Here is a 17,433-nt window from a genome sequence, read left to right on the forward strand (position 1 = left end):
CAGCCCAGAGTTCATTTGCCCAAATACACCTGTTTGTTATCTTTCAATTGAATTGTACTCACTTGGAAGGATACCATTTGCCAAGTGTGTGAAGTAGAGGGAATGACTTGACTGCTAAAGTTAAGAGGCCCTGTTTCAGTAACTCCAACCACTAGCCCAGTGTTCACTGGCCCAAATACCCTGTTTCTTTACTCTTGATTGAAGTGTACTCACATGTGAGGATACCATTTGGCAAGTGTGTGAAGTAGAGGGAGTGACCTGACTGCAACTCCCAGGAGGCCCTGTTTCAGTAACCCCATCCACCAGCCCAGTGTTCACTTGCCCACATACCTCTGTTTGTTAACTCTCAATTGAAGTGTACTCACCTAGGAGGATAGATACCATTTGTCAAGTGTGTGAAATAGAGGGATCGACCTGACTGCTAAGGCCAGGAGGCCCTGTTTCTTTAACTCCAACCACCAGCCCAGTGTTCACTTGCCCAAATACACCTGTTTGTTAACTCTCAAGTGAAGTATAATCACCTGGGAGTCAGCAATATACAGATCATGCTCAACTCAGAGGTGTGTCTGTCTACCTAGCTCCATCTTGACCTGCTATCCCACAATTAAACTGTTGAGGAGAGGAATGACTACTTACCAAGTGTGTACACCAAGTATTCCTAATGCCTTAAGCTGCATCACCAAATTGGTAGCAGCAGCAAACACATTAATATAACACTGCACATATGATGACTGCAGTTAAATATACAACAAAGTTGTGTGTTTGCCTGTATCTCATTCAACTAGACCTCCAAATGGTCAAAGGCACATGCTGGCTCTCTACTGCGTTGGCTTCACTGTTGGTTAGCTGTCATGTGCATTCCATCATCCAAAGGGTAACTGATCAGCATATCTAATGAGCTGCTCGAGTCTAATAGTTTAGACAAGCTTCACCCAAGTCATGTCAAATACTCCAATACCATGGTAACATGGCACAATAGGCTAACCTAACACTTAAGAATGTCAAATGTCTCTGCTTACTGTAACACAAAACCTTTGGCAGTAGATGTCACACTTCAACCAGTAACAATGTACTTCCTTCACCAACAGGTCGAACTGCCACAGCCACTGGTCACACTTCGTCCACTGAACAGACTCCCGCTCCACCCCTGGATGCAGCCGTCAGTGATGACAACACTCCTAGACTTGAGGACGTGGAGTCTGGTCCTGACCCATCTGGGCAACCTCGTCAGACGGCAACAGTAAGTCTCACAGTGCCCACAACAACACCTCCCAGCCATTTTGCATCAACGTCACAGGCAACAGTGTACCCTCCCAACCTGTGAGCCTAGAACCGTTTCAATCATTTTGTGCCCCCTGTCCTGGATTCTGAGGTGCATCTCAACACTCTTTACAATGAAGGTCCAGGACTCAGTTTGAGAGGACACCTTGTGCCAACGGCACAGGCTCATTGAGGTAGGGTGTGTGGGAGGGATGCTGTGGCCCAGTGGAGTGAGGCCACTGGGGCTGCTGTCAACCAGGATATCATCAGCCACATCTTGGGGGTCTACCAGGAGTACCAGGGTATAATAGGCCAGGTGTTAACAGAACTCCAAGAAATAATAATAATAAATAATGAGGTGACTTACAGAGCACATAGCTACCTCGCTAGAGGTGTCCCTGCGCTGTAGGAATCGTTCCAGAGATTCAGCTCGAAGAAGCCACATCAGGCTCAGTTACATGCGCCTAAAGAACCAGGTTTTCAGATTCTTCTGGAAAGCTAACTGAGAGGACTCTTGCCTGAGTGATAAGGGAAGAGAGTTCCACATTTTAGCGGCCAAAACACCAAAGAAAGTGCCACTGATACACACCTTTTTAACGGTGGGAATACAGGCCAAGGAGGCTCCAACTGATCTCAAATTTCTTCTAGGGAGGTGTGGTTTAACTACAGAGTGCAGATATCGGGGGCCTTTTTTATTGAGGATTCTATGGCAATAGCACATGGCTTTAAAGGAGACCCTTTCCTTTGAAGGAAGTGCCCTTGTGCCAGGGCTGGGGCCATATGGGCCTTTCTCACTTATTTCAGCAACAGCCGGGGTGCCATGTTCTGCACCTACTGCAATCTTTTCAGGCAAGAATGGGAGACCCCCATGTATAAAAGATTGCAATAGTTCAGTCTAGATATCACTAACAACTGGAGTACTGTCTTCCTAGCTACTTCTGGTAGAAAGTGCAAGATCTTTTTAAGGATCTTACAATCCCAAGACATTGACCCGCCAGGCTCGTAATTTGATTGTCAAATAACAGCCTTGAGTCAAATGGCTAGATTCTCAGCTTTAGGCTTGGGTACAGGTAGTGGCCCCAACGAGGCAGGCCACTAGGTCCCATGCCGAACATGAGGACCTCAGTTTACCCAGTGTTAAGTTTAAGGCACTGAGGCTTATCCACTTAGGAATTCCGACAGGCACGATCTCAAAAGAGCTGCTGTGTTATCGGTCTCCTGGGAAAGAGTGATAATCAATTGTGTATCATCAGCATACGATACAAAGTTAAAGCTGTAACACTCAATGATATTGGCCAGGGGGTGCATGTACAGACTGAAGAGAGGAGGTTTCAGAGACAAGTCCTGTGGTGCCCCCTGACGTAGCTGGAAACACCTTGGAGCAGCAGGGTCTTTGAGCCACCTGAAAGGTCTAGTGAACCACAGCAACGCTTTGTCACCTATCCCACAATTTCACAGCCGCTCAAGATGGAGGCTGTGGGACACTGTATGAAAGGCTGCTCTGAGGTTCAACAGCAACTAGGCAGTCCTGTCTCCTCTGCCCACCACCTGCTGGATGGTCTCAGAGGCAAGCAACAAAGCTGGCTCAGTGTTATACTGTGGCTGAAATCCTGATTGGGACTTATGGAGGAGATCTCTCTCCTCCATGAAGGTGGAAAGTTGTAAGTTTACATATTTTTCTCCCACTTTGAAAACAAAGGGAAGCATCGACACAGGTCTAAAGTTTTCTGGTTTTGTAGGGTCCAATAGTGGTATCTTAAAAAGCTGCACTATGATGGCATGTTTCCAAGAATGGAGAATCAACCCAGACCTAAAAGAGTTTTTAAGCAGTTCCCCTATTGTGGGAGCCAACACCTCCATCCCTTGCTCCAAAATGGCTGGGGAGGTAGGGTCTGTAGGGCCCCTGATTTAGCAGATGCTAAAAGAGGGGTTAGGTTCTCCACAGAAATAAGTTTAAAGCTGGAGAGTCCCACATTGTCTCCCGCAGACTTAAACCAGACTTAAAGACAGGGATCATCTCTTACCTCCTTTGGAAAAGTAGAATAAATCGTTGCCACTTTGTCATAAAAATATTGAGCCAGAGCACTGAAACGTTCTTCTGATGGCGGAGGAACTGCCGGCACCCGGTTAAGAGAGGGTAATGACTTCACTATCGCAAAAAGTTTGAGAGAGGAATTCTGAGCCATCTCAAGTTTAGTGGGGTAGTATTCATGATGTGTTGTTCTAATATGCCTATGGCAACTCTTCAGAGTTGTCAAGTAAGTAGCCTTCTCAGTGGGATCATACTTTCTGTACCAAACCCATTCAAAGTGTTTACAGTTCTTTTTTAGTACAGCTAGCTCCACACTAAATCAGGCTGCTGAGAGCTTCATTCTTCTCATAGTGCAATTGACCTGCTGTGCTACATGGTCCAATGCACCCTTTATCCAGTCTGCTAGTTGTTAATCAGCTGTGTTTTACAGTCTGATAATACAGGGCATTGAGCTTCTAGCGCATGGGGAAAAAGTGCTGAGTCACCTTAGCCCATTTCCTTGTTTTAACTGGTTGCCCAGAGACCGGTAGAGGAGGTGGTGTGCCAAAATGGATATGAAAAGAATGCAAAATGATCTGCCCAAAGAAGAGGGAGGGGAGAATCCATCACTAACTTGACTATATTTGAAAAAATGGGGTCCAAAATATGTCCCAATTTATGCATAGGTGCATGTACCAGTTGTGCTAGCTGCAGAGCTTCTAAGTCAGCCATCAAGGCAGCTGCCGTTTGGCACTCACTGTCCTCAAAGTGGAGATTGAGGTCTCCAACAATTGTGAAATTTACTTATCCCAAAACGGAAGCTGGTAGGATGGCTGCAAGGGAAACTGCAAAATCTGTGGCCAGGCCCAGAGGATGATATATAAAGGAATCCTGCTACCGTGAAATTGCTGGATCACACCAGTGAAAAGAAAGCAGCCTCACAGCCCTCAATAGAAACCACCCAAAAGGTGCTCTTGCTTAAAAATAATAGTGATCTTACCCCCCCTCTGAGGTAAGATCGCTATTATTTTTTTATTACTCTGCTAACAATTGGGTATCCCATAGGTAAGGCTGCAAGCATGTCTGGTGATAAGAAAATGGTGTCCGATGAATAGTCAGTGAGGAAATCAAATAACTCAAGTTTAAGTTTCACTAGTGAACAGCAATTCATAGAGTAAAAGTGTGCCATATGGGAGGACTTAGGCACCTTAGTCTCCACAGTCGTAGGTGTCCATAAGGTCTGAAAGGTGAAGCCACACTTACCACAACAGGCTTGCATTGGACCCAAGACCTGACATGGGTCAGTAGGGATGGAAGGGGCCAATTTCCTTAACTCCACCAAAGTGTATTGCAAAGGGGCAGAACCAGGACAACCAGGGACAGCTTCCCTTGGGCATGCCTTTGGCACGCCAGGGGCATACCAGCTGAGCACAGCTGCTGCGCAGCCACACAGCTTACATGGCTAAATAGGACTTCTCAAGACCAGGGGGGGCAACTAAAACAAAACTGTAATGCAGCAGTGGCACTCCCTGCTGGTAGGCTTCCCTACCTGGCAGGAGAAACCGACAAAAGCAATCCTACAAAATAAGAAGTGTGAATACTAATACATAACCAGAATAAAACGAACAGTGTAGACCACCTGAGATGGCTCCCAGGTCTCATCCCAGGTGACGGAGGCAGGCAACTCCTGAGCATGCTGCTACGCTTCGCAAGGAAATTAAAACAGATGTCACCACGGCAACAATGTAGCCACGATCGGCTGTTCTCAGAAGCCGAATCCGCAGCGGCTGTACAACCGACATGGCTACATAACCGCCTATGAAGCAGCTGTAGAGGAACATGAATACAGAATTGGATGCACATAATGACAACATGAGCACCCTAACAGTGGAGCTGAGGGACATCCACACAACCCAGAGCAGAGCTTTTCCACCACTATCTTCCAATTCCTGTGGCCAAAATACCTCTAGACCAAGTACATCCATGGCAGCCACAGGAAGGGAAGCAGGTTTGTCCATGCAAGAATCCACAAGTTGTGGATGGCAGAAAACCCACCACTGCCAGCTAGATACCTCTTCCTTAATGTCCTCCTTTGTGTTCTACACATACACTCTGTACTGATCCTGAACCACATTCCAGTTTCAATGGGAGGAGTACTCTGGACTTCCAAAGGTGTGGCATCCACTCCAATGATTCAATTCACCATGTCTGACCCCTTCGCTTTAGATTTGTGTTTCTTTCTGTCCCAATTTTACTTTTCTGCATGATCATTGTAATAATTACACCCATCACAAACTCATTGTCTGCTGTGTTAAATTTCACCTTCAGCTATTTAGATATCTAAGGCCATATGAACCACACAATTAAGATGCAAGCTACTTGTGCAAGCATGGATACTTTGCATGTACACAGTGTCCAGCTCAGGATTACAACCATTACACTCTAATACATACATACATACAAGTGCCTTGTTGCAGAAGAGATTTTATTACATTGTTCAGTATATAGGCTTTTGTTAGAAATGGGGTCTTTGGTTGGCAGTCAGGTTACCCCCTGTCCAAGCAAGCACCCTCACTCTAGTCAGGGTAAGTCACACACAATCTAAATTCTCCTGTGCCCACCCTCTGGTAGCCTGCCAAGGAGCAGTGAGGCTTAACTTACAAGGCAAAGCGTAAAGTATTTTTGCAATAAATCTTGCAATAACACTGTGAAAACACACAAAAATACACCACACAGGTTTAGAAAAATAGAAGATATTTATCTGATTAAATTAAGGTCAAAACAATTCAGATTTGATAAGCATGAATTGAAATATCACTTTTGCAATGATAAGAAGAGTCTTAAGGTCTTCTAAATCAGTAATTGTCTCTTGTGTGCACAAAGTACTTGGTTTGCGTCAAAATTACATGCACGAAGACCGCAGAGGAGGAGATGCATAGAAAAAGGAAAGTGTGCGTGGGATTTACCGACACAGCACAGATGATGCATTGATTCTCTCCACCCTGCAAGGACTTTGTGTCGATTTACGGTGTGCAGTCTTGGATCCTCACTGCGATGCAGGGTCTTTTGATGGCCAGGGACGATGCGTGGAAATCCTGGGCATGTGGAGCAAAGTCACAGGTGATGCTTCGATCTGGTATGGTGGTGCGTTGGAGTTTCTGTCTCCCCGCAGACACTGCGTTGATTCCTCACAAAGGAAGTTGGGCTGCATCAATCCAGCTTGGCGATGCGTTGATCCAGTATGGCTGTGCGTCGAAGTTCCAATCGCAACGCAGGCACTGTGTCGATCTCCACTCGGGGAGCTGGGCTGCGTCGTTCCGGTTTAGAGATGTTCTCACCACAGGGCAGGCTGTAATTCGATTTTCGTTACACAAGGAGTTTCCTTGAAGAGGGTAAGTCTTTTTTGCCCTGAGACTTCAGGAACAGGTGGCAAGGTCAATCCTAGCCCTTGGAGAGCACTTCTCAGCTGAGTCAGAGGCCAGCAAGACAGCAGGGCAACAGCAAGGCAGCAGTCCTTCACAGCAAAGCGGCCCAGGTGAGTCCTTTGGGCATCCAGGCAGCACTTCTTGACAGGTTGCAGGATCTGGTTCAGAGTGTCTGTCCCAGGAAGTGTCTGATTTGGTGGGGGCAGGGACCCAGTTTATATACCCAAAAATGCCTTTGAAGTGGGGGAGACTTCAAAGAGTGGTTTTGAAGTGTACAAGTTCCCCTTTTATTACAGGTCTGTCTGCCAGGGTCCCAGTATAGGGTTTGGCAGTCCATTGTGTGAGGGCAGGCCACTAGCCTTTGAAATGTAAATGTCAGGCCCTCTAAACTCCCAGCCCAGGAAGACCTATTCAGTATGCAGATGAGTGCAGGTGTGACCGAGTATTCTGTGTTTGTGGTTTTCTGGGTGAAATACACAAGGGAGCTGTCAACCAGCCCAGCCAGACGTAGATTGGAGACAGGCTGTAAGGCAGAGATGGATTTTGAGTGCACAGACATGCTCACTTTCTAAAAGTGGCATTTCTAAAATAGTAATGTAAAATCCAACCTCATCAATAAGCAGGATTTTCTATTACCGTTCTGGCCATACCAAATATGACCTGTTTACCCTTTTCTGATTAGAATCTGCCACTCAAACAGCATATGAGGGTAACCCTAATGCTAGCCTGTGAAAGGAGCAGACCTCACAGTAGTGGAAAATTAATTTAGGAGTTTTACACCACCAGGACATAGAAAGCACACATGTACATGTCCTGCCTTTTACATACATAGAACCCTTCCCTATGGGTTACCTAGGGCCTACTTTAGGAGTGACATATGTAGAAAAAGGGGAGTTTAAGGATTGGCAAGTACTTTTAAATGCCAAGTCAAAGTGGCAGTAAGACTGCACATACAGGCCTTGCAAGGGCAGGCCTGAGACACAGGTAAGGGGCTACTTATGTGGGTGGCACAGCCAATGCAGGAGCCCACTAGTAGCATTGAATTTACAGGCCCCAGGAAATGTAATGCACTCTACTAGGGATTTGCAAGTAAATTAAATAGCCAATTGGGTATGAGCCAATGTTACCAGGTTGTTAGGGAGAGAGCACATGCACATCAATCAATCAATCAATCAATCAATCAAAGCATTTGTAAAGCGCACTACTCATCTGTGAGGGTCTCAAGTCGCTGAGGGGAACTGCTACTGCTCAAACAGTCAAATCTTGATGTGTCTCCTGAAGGTAAGTAGGTCCTGTGTCTGTCGCAGGTGGATGGGAAGAGTGTTCCACGTCTTGGCGGCGAGGTGGGAGAACGATCTGCCACCGGCGGTTGTTCTGTGGATGCGTGGGACGGTAGTAGGGCAAGGTCAGCGGAGCGAAGCTGTCGGGTCTGAGTGTAGAAGGAGAGCCGTCTATTGAGGTATTCTGGTCCGCTGTTGTGCAGTACCTGGTGAGCGTGGGTAAGGGGTTTGAATGTGATTCTCTTGTTGACGGGGAGCCAGTGCAGGTCTCTCAGGTGGGATGTGATGTGGCTGTGACGAGGGATTCCAGGATGAGGTGTTCAGAGGTGTTCTGTATGAGTTGCAGTCTTTTCTGGAGCTTGGCCGTCGTTTCTGCGTAGAGGCCGTTGCCGTAATCCAGTCTGCTGCTTACGAGGGCTTGGGTGACCGTCCTTCTGGTTCCAGTGGGGGTCCATTTGTAGATCTTCCGAAGCATGCAGAGGATGTTGAAGCAGGAGGAATAGACTGCGTTGACTTGCATTTTAGTACTGGTTAGCAGTTGTAAAGTGTCCAGAGTACTAAAGCCAGCAAAACTGAGGTCAGAAAAAGAAGAGGAGGAAGGCAAAACGTTTGGGAGTGACCCTGCAGAAAGGCCATTTCTAACAGCTGTCAAGATGTCAGTAACAATGAAATTGAGACATGAACTTATAAGACTGCGTAAACCACAAAATATACTGGTACAGACCCCCAGAACATTGTAAGAATGGACATATCAGACAGTGTCCTGTTACATAGGCAGAAATTGGATGTGGTTGATGTCATCAGCTGGAGCCATATCCCATAGCTCTCAAAAGGAAGCCCACCTCATAGGATGCAATACCCAGAAATATGGTAGTACAACAGTTCATGATCACAAGGTCATTAAAATCCAGTGCTTCTGCATCTGGTGGTATGACATAAATAATTATCAGTGATGTGCCACAGGCACATTGGCCTACAATGATTAAACAGATTAACAGCTACACCCAGTTCAAACAGAAAGACTGTTTAGCCAATGTAAAGGGGAACTGACCTGAATTGGCCTACTTCAACATTTTCACTCACCACATGATGACATACATAATGCATCATGGCCACCACTCAACAACAAACAAGTCGAAAGAAGTCTTCTGCACTTCCATCCTATCACTGTGCAAGCTGTCTTGACACAGGCTGTCTGCACCCAAAGTCTATGATAAACATTCCCAGGAACAAACTATGTCCACTTTCTATGTCCCAACAACACAACGTACTTGCCAATGTCACTTCTCTGAAATGCCCAAATGAAGGTCTCAAGGTGAAGGTACCTGAACAAAGAACAAATCAAGGAGTATAGTTATGAAACCATACGTATGACACAAGTCACATAGCAAACGTCTTGAGAACAAAGTCCATGAGAAAATACAGACGCAGATAAAGAAACGTCATCAAAACGTGAATGTGTCAAAAGCTTGCTTATCAAACACCCTTTTGCATATTTTGCATGAGCATCATCTCCCTAATTATTTCAATAAATATACTCCACACATTATCAAAACTACAGTTCATTGTACAATCAGTCATGACATCTCATGACATAATTACAGTCATGCGAAGAAGCTGTCAATGAGATCTTGTTGCAAGTGAGCTCCTTCCTCTTCACCACTATCATCTTCATTTTGCATTCCAGGATTCTCACCCGGTGGCACCTCTGGCTCCCCCCGGATATTGTTCCGCAGGGCAATGTTATGGAGCATACAGCACGCCACGATGATCTGACACACCTTCACGGGTGACTAGAGGAGAGCTCCTACTGTCTTGTCCAGAAAGCAAAATCTGGACTTCAGGAGCCCAAAAGCCCGCTCCACTGCCCTCTGTGTTCTTCCATGGACCTCACTGAAGTGGACGCCCCCTAGCGTAGTTGGATTCCTCAGCCATGTTAACAACCAAGGACTGTTTGGGTATGCTGAGTCTCCTGTTTTGGAATGAGACATAAGTGCCACAATGAGTCACACACTTCATGGTTGTAGCACCTGACATTGCACACACATAATCAGGACAGATGTGATTTATCAGCCAGGCCCTTTCTTGTTGCAGTTGTGACATCAGCTCGGGTATGGTGCTGTTCTGCATTACAAAGGAATCATGGGCTGAACCAGGGAATCGGGCACAGACGTTTAACATGTAGAGATCTGACAAGCAGACAACTTGCACATTGATTGAATGGAAGTTCTTCCTGTTTTGATAGACCTGTTCACTGGCCGACGGTGGCACAAAGGTAATATGTGTTCCATCAATGGCTCCCACCAAATGTGGGAGATGACCAAAACAAATCAGCCTTCAGATTGGCTAAATCCTCATGTCTGGGGAACATGAGATAGCTGTCAGTGTGTTTCATCATTACTGAGAGAACGTTTTTTAAAACACCACTGGACATAGGTTGTGACATACCAGCAGATATGGCCACTGTTTACTGGAAGGACCCTGTGGCCAGGAAGTGTAAAACTGCCATGAGTCTCACAATGGGTGGTATACATGTTGAATTTGTGTTTTCAGGCATTAGTTCTGGCTCCAACTGACAACAGAAATCCACAATAGTTTGCTGATTCAGACGGAACTGTTTGAGAATGTGACGTTCTTCCATGGTTTGATGGTCTGGCAATGTACGGTACACTGGAGCTTGTTACCTCCTCCTTCTCCCAGGGTACCTATTTGTGGCATTAAATGAGTTGAAGCATTAGTCACTGTGTCCACACCAACATACATGATGAATAGGACCAAATTCATGTGACAAAGCAGGAATGACTGGAAAAACATTACACCCATTACACATCAAAGCTGTCTACTCTTAAGGGCTAAATGTGACCCCCATGGCTGTCTACACATATGTCAATGATATTGAATAGGGCATCACCCAACTATCTGCTCCTTGTGTGCCCCTCAAAATGTAACAGTCTGTTCTGACCACCAAAAATACTGTCACCTGCGCTGAACCGGGAACCGCTGTTTTATGCCATCTGTGACCAGCAACACACTACACTGGCTATTGTGTAGTAGAACCCACAAAACAAGGCATCTTTAGAATGTTTGTGATGATCAGACACATATAGTGATGTTGTGATGCATTTATCTGGACCCAATACTGTATTTCCAACTGCCTTGCCTACTTCACTGGGCATTTGGAACTGCCCGCGGCAGGCGGCGGAAGTTGACCATGCGGTGGGCAGTATCAACCAAGGCAGACACAGCCATAGGCTAAAGTTGTTGCCTGTGACAGTTGCGGGCCAACGGCTGGCCCTGTGGCGGTGATGACTGCATGCATGGCATACACGTATGCCGCGTTTTACAAATTGACTCACTTGACTCCTGACACTGCTGCCTTTAACACCTCCACCACTTCAGCTGCTGTGTGCCACCTCTAGGAGCAATCATGCCAGGCCAAGCAGGTGAAAGGGCCCCTGCCTTCTTTCCTGAGGAGCTGGAGAAACTTGTTGAGGAAGTCCTTCCTCTGTATGGTCAGCTCTATGGCTCACCAGAGGTAAAAACCTCATAGACATATTTGACTCTGCTGGCACCATCCTTTCCTTCCTCATAGGCTACAATGTGCCTGTGTGTGCCAGTGAGACTTCTTGGGTGCCTTTTGCCACATTTTGTGTGCCATACATGGGATGTACAAGCTGCAGGTAATGGAGACAAGTAGTCTGTGTATTTGTGATAAGGATGATGTGTGATCAAGCTTAAAAATCTCCTTGTGTTGCAGTCATATATCTAGGCAAGGAGGCTGTGCAGCCAATCAATAACATATCTTTGGATATGATGTTTGTAAATGTCAAATGACATATATGTTCATCACAGCATGAGCTGTGTATGTATACTGTTTGAGTCATTTGAGAATCTTGTAAACAATGTTTATAGTGCCACAGATCACTCAACCCACATCTGGTCTTGCCAAACTGGTGTATGAGAACCATACAAAACTCACTGTTCCCTTCAGAGTGCCACACAGGCTGCAATCCACATAAAGGATGGGCACATGATGTACTGTCATGCATGGAAGTGATGGAAATGTAAGTGTTATGCATAGATCTGTATGCTCAGCCTGCAGAGACCAGGGCCTGTCAAATGCCACTTCCAGTAAGAGACATAGGCCAGGCTGGGGTAGAGTTACTGTGGGACCAGGCCCACTCCCTGTAGACCTGCAGATCCAAGATGAGTTTCCAGTGGCAAGACTTGCTTGAAGGTTTTTGTACATTGAATACATTAGGAATGAGTACTGTGTTAACTCCCTGATCTAATACATATGTGCGTTTTGCCTCATTGTCAAAGTGTGTCATTGACTAATGACAGGTCCCTTATTCCCACAGATCTGTTGTTACCTTTACATAAGTCATATTTGTCCAGCACTGGCATATTGCACAAGTGACAAACCAACAGTGCTGATAGTTGGTCGATTCCGGGGGGGAGGTGGCATGACATGTGACTCATTAACTTTGACACATGCAAACAATCAGACCAAATATACCTTAGTATGTTGGATGCCATCTCTGTAGGATTGCTACATATGGTAAAAGGTGTGGTCTGTGCTACATGTACACACCACACAAACCCACCCTGAAGTGGTATGAGTTTACATTGGGTAGCCCACAAGTCCACACATGCACAGGGAAGAGACTTTACGTGCCACCCATGGAAGTCTTTTCATTGTCACTTAGGTCTTAGAGTGAAGTCTGTACTTTGGTAGTTGCCTGTAGGGACTGTATGCATTGAGTCAATGAGGCTGGATATAAATGTGTCTGTCCATTGAGGCCGAAGAAGTTTAACCTGCTGAAGACCACAATGGTGTGTAGTGTTTCATTGTGGCTCACATCACAATACATGTTGCTAGAGCATGGGCTTCCTTATATCGTAGGCTTGCTTAGTCAGTGTTGGCCATGAGTAGGGTAGTAGGTTATTCCGCAGATGACCCCAAAAGTGTGTTGTCATGTCCCTGTACTTATCTGCATGCGCGCTTTACACTTATGGGGTGTTGACAATTACAGTCTTGGTGTATCTGAAATGTGTGTGACACAACCCTTTGGCCCAAAAAATAGATTTGTAACCTTTTGATTTGTCTCTTCAATTCATCCAGCTCAATCCCATCAGAAGAAATGGATTTCGAGAGCCATCGCCCTGTAGGTACGGACCATGGGGGTCCACAGCTTTCAGAGAACCCACTGTTGGAAGAGGTGGGAGGACCTGAGACGCAAGGCCCAGAAGATTACAGAGGTTCAGTTGCGTCTGTCCTCACAATGTTGGCAGGGTGCACATCAAAGCCTGACCCCCCTTATGGCCTGCATTCTGGTGGTAGTCTACCCTGAGCTTGATGGGCATTTGAAGGGAACACAGCAGCTACAAGGGAGTGAGTCTTGTGCATATTCCTGCCTGTTACATTGCCAAGTTGAAATGTTAGAGTCTGCCATCTCCCCCTAAAGATTGTAGATGGGCCATGTGTGACACACAAGATGAGTAATTGTTTGTGTAGGTATGGAAGTTGGTGCATGCTGATGTGCCTTGCCTATTGGCCCCGTGACCTAGTACACAACAGTGTACAGTCCACAACCAATTAACTCTCCAGGGCCAATGCATGACTGAGTACAGTGATCAATTAGGTCATGTTGCTGGTTGTTGTGAGTGTCATTTGTACCCAACACTTGTCTTCAGTGTGTCGGCTCCAACAACATACATCATGAAGTAATAGAGCACTGTAGTTAGCCATATGTCTGTTAAGTGAGTATATTGGCATCTGCCCCTCACAGGCCACTTGTCTTCAGTGTGTCACAAGTGCTGGTGCCTCACTACTGTCTGACATTTGAAGGTGGACATCATACATGTGACAGAGCATACATTGCTCTTTGGACACAGTACCAGATCAATACTTTTCATTGGTAATTAGAGAATGTCCAGTGACATGATTTTGGTGATATCACTGTTGCCGTCATTCCTTGTGCCTACATGTTACCATGTGTACCTTTCACTTTTACCATATCATTTTCACTGCTGTTTCTTGCATGGCCTACCTGTCTTCATGGGATGATGTCTGACTCCCTCACATATGTGTGCATACCAACAAGTGTTTGGAATCGGACATATGTGATGGGGCTACAGTTCATGTTGTGCCGCAGACAGGAGTGTCTCACCATTGATTGGTGGCTCACACATACCCTCACCCGTCACTCCATGTAATTTTTCATGTACAATTGCAGAAGCAATGAAGGAAACAACAGGTAGGACCACAGTTTTTACTCACAAAGTGCATTTTCATGCCATTGATGTAGAATCGTTTAGCAAAGTGCCTTTCAGTAATGTGGGAATCATATGTGGTTGTGTACAACTATTCATTCAAGGAAATCTGTGTTTGCATGACAAAAAGGGACAGTGAAGTGCCTTCCCATAGAGAGCAACATCTTAAATGCCTTCTACAGGTACTTGAGAATCCCAGGGCCTCTACAACATTCAAAGGACTATTGGCTTTTACTTATTAAATCTGAGTTCTGAGTAGGGTATTCTCAGCAGTACCAATCAAGAGAGGTGATTTCCCTGGACAAGTTCATTAGTTGTGGTGTGAATATTTGTAGACATATCTCCCTGACATTTTGTTCAATTTGTCTTCAGTGTACTTTTTTGTGCAAGATGTGTTATCTATCAAAGCAACATTAATACAACCTCCATGAGTCTATTTAGACAATATACATATAGTGAAGTGACCATTGTGGATTTTTTCCAGTGTGACACAGGTGTTTCAATGTCACCATCTTCCAGCTACTGTACTTCTTTCTGCAACCAGGCTGGATTATTTGACCATCTTTTCATCCTGATGTGGTAATGGGCCAATGAATATTAGCTGGATGCATGACCTTGTGTGGGATCTGGGAGACTGAACTTGGCATTGCCATACTACTTTGTGATAACAGGTTACTGAGGGATGCTACATAAGCCAAGCCATACAAGTTGAAGAGGTCTCCTACTTGCTTCATGGGTATTGTGATTGCACAACGTCACCCATGCAATTTGAGTTGGCTGTGATTCTGAATTTCCTGTGGGCAACTGTATGCATGCATATGGCGTGACAAATGTTGGAGCCACGTTGCTGGTGCTTGTGGCTGGGGGCTACTGTACATTATAGTAATGTTTGCTAATCACAGCTGTTGTTCACATGTGATCTTTGTAGTTTCAGCACCAACACAAGCAATCAGAGTAGACAGGGCTGAACCAAGTGGGGACGCAGCTGGCACAGTACCTCCAATCATGAGACATCCAACACCAAGAGACCCAGTGGCCCAGAGGGTGGGGCCAGTGCCACGGAGGACACAGGATCAACATCATCACCTTCAGATTCTTCCTCCAGTGGCCTCTCCCTAGTGGTGGCAGACCCATCAGAACCTGCTCCTGTTCAATCCATCTCTACCCTCCCTATTGCTCCCCACCCATTTGGCCGTGCCTGCTCACCCAAGAGGGTGGGCGTCTCCTTCGCCTCAGACACCTCACTCCTTACCCACGTTACCCCTGCTGCACTGAGTGAGGAAGCTATTTACTTCCTGGGTTGTATCTCTGTGAGTCAGACTGCCATTCTGAATGCCATCCACGTGCAGGAAAGCCAGCTTCAGCAGATGGTTGCGTACCTCGAAGGCATTCATCGTGCCATATCTGGACTACAGAGATCTTTTCAGACTCTGGCCTCCTCACTGATGGCAGCCTTCCATCCCCCCACAATCCTACCCCTATATCCCCACCTTTCCCAAGCACAAAGGTATATCCATACACACCAACCTCAACACCCACGAGCAGCACACATAAACACAAGCACCAAAAGATGCACCAGTATGCAAGCACTCAACAGTCACTCAAACACACCACAACACCCACCAATCATACAGACACCACCCCCACCGACCCACACACCACACCCACCATACCCACAGACACCACACCAACACTCACAGACCCACAGACCCACACACCACACCCACCATACTCCCAGACAGCACCCCAACACCCACAGACACAGACACCACACACCATAAGCCTAGACATCACCCAACACCCACAGACCTACACACTAGACACCACCCCAACACTCACAGACACAGCCACTACACACACCATACCCCCATACACCACCCCAACACTCACAGACACCAAACACCCAGACACCACCCCAACACCCACAGACACAGCCACTACACACACCATACCCCCACACTCACAAACACAGCTACCACACACACACCATATCCCCAGACACCACCCCAACACCCACAAACACAGCCACCACTCCCACATTACCAGGCACCTCCACCTCACAGCCCCCCAAGAAATGCAAACCCCTACACTCACACATGCAACAGACAGTTAGAACTCTGGCTTGAACAACCATGTTTTTAACCTTTTCCGAAACAGAAGTTCGGAGGGTTCCTGTCTGATTGACAGAGGCAAGGCGTTCCAAAGTTTTGCTGCTAAGAAGCTAAAAGAACCATCTCCCATCCATATCTTTTTGATCCTGGGAACTGCTGCCAGAAATGAATTTGCAGTTCTTAAGCTCCTCACCAGAATGTAAGGCTTCAAGAACTGGTGCAAATAGCGAGGGCCTTTCTTACGCATGATCCTGTGGCATAAGCTCATGGCTTTAAAGGTGAGCCATTTCTCCAGTGGAAGCCACTGCAATTTTATTAGAGCTGTACCCAGGGACGCTTTTGTAGGAATATTCAGAAGTAGCCGGGAAGCTGCATTCTGCACCCTCTGAAGTCTCCACAATTGTGATTGGGATACCCCCAAATAAAGAATGTTACAATAGTCCAGGCTTGAAATAACCAAGGCCTGGACCACTGTTCTCCTAGCTGCTTCAGGAAGAAAACTGAGGATTTTACTAAGAACTTTTAAAATCCCAAATCACTTGCTGGCTGGGGGCAGTGATCTTGTTATTAAAAGTCAAACTGGCATAAATACAATGCCAGGATTCTTGACTGCTAGTTTGGGCGAAGGCAGAGGGCCAAGTGCTTCAAGCAACCAAGCAGACGACCAGACAGAGGGCTGGTTCACCACAATAAGCATCTCTGTCTTCCCTGCATTAAGCTTCATACAGTTCATGCCCTTCCACTGACCCACCTCCACAAGGCAAGCCCCCAAACATGTGGCCTGCCCAGAAGCATCCCAAGACAAAGTGCTAATCATTTGAGTATCATCAGTGTACAAAGTAATAATAAACTCATGACGCTCGATGATATCCACCAGGGGGCACAAACAAAGATTGAATAATGTTGGGCTCAGAGAAGAGCCTTTGAGGCACCCCCGCTTCAATGGGAAGACTTGAGATTCAAAGGCCCGCACTTATACTTTTTTTAGCGCCGCATTTGCGCCGCTTTTTGACGCAAAACGGCGCAAACCTACAAAATACAATGGTATTTTGCTAGTTTGCGCCGTTTTT

The sequence above is a fragment of the Pleurodeles waltl genome, chromosome 8 (genome assembly GCF_031143425.1).
Source record: "Pleurodeles waltl isolate 20211129_DDA chromosome 8, aPleWal1.hap1.20221129, whole genome shotgun sequence".
NCBI classification, from domain to species: domain Eukaryota; kingdom Metazoa; phylum Chordata; class Amphibia; order Caudata; family Salamandridae; genus Pleurodeles; species Pleurodeles waltl.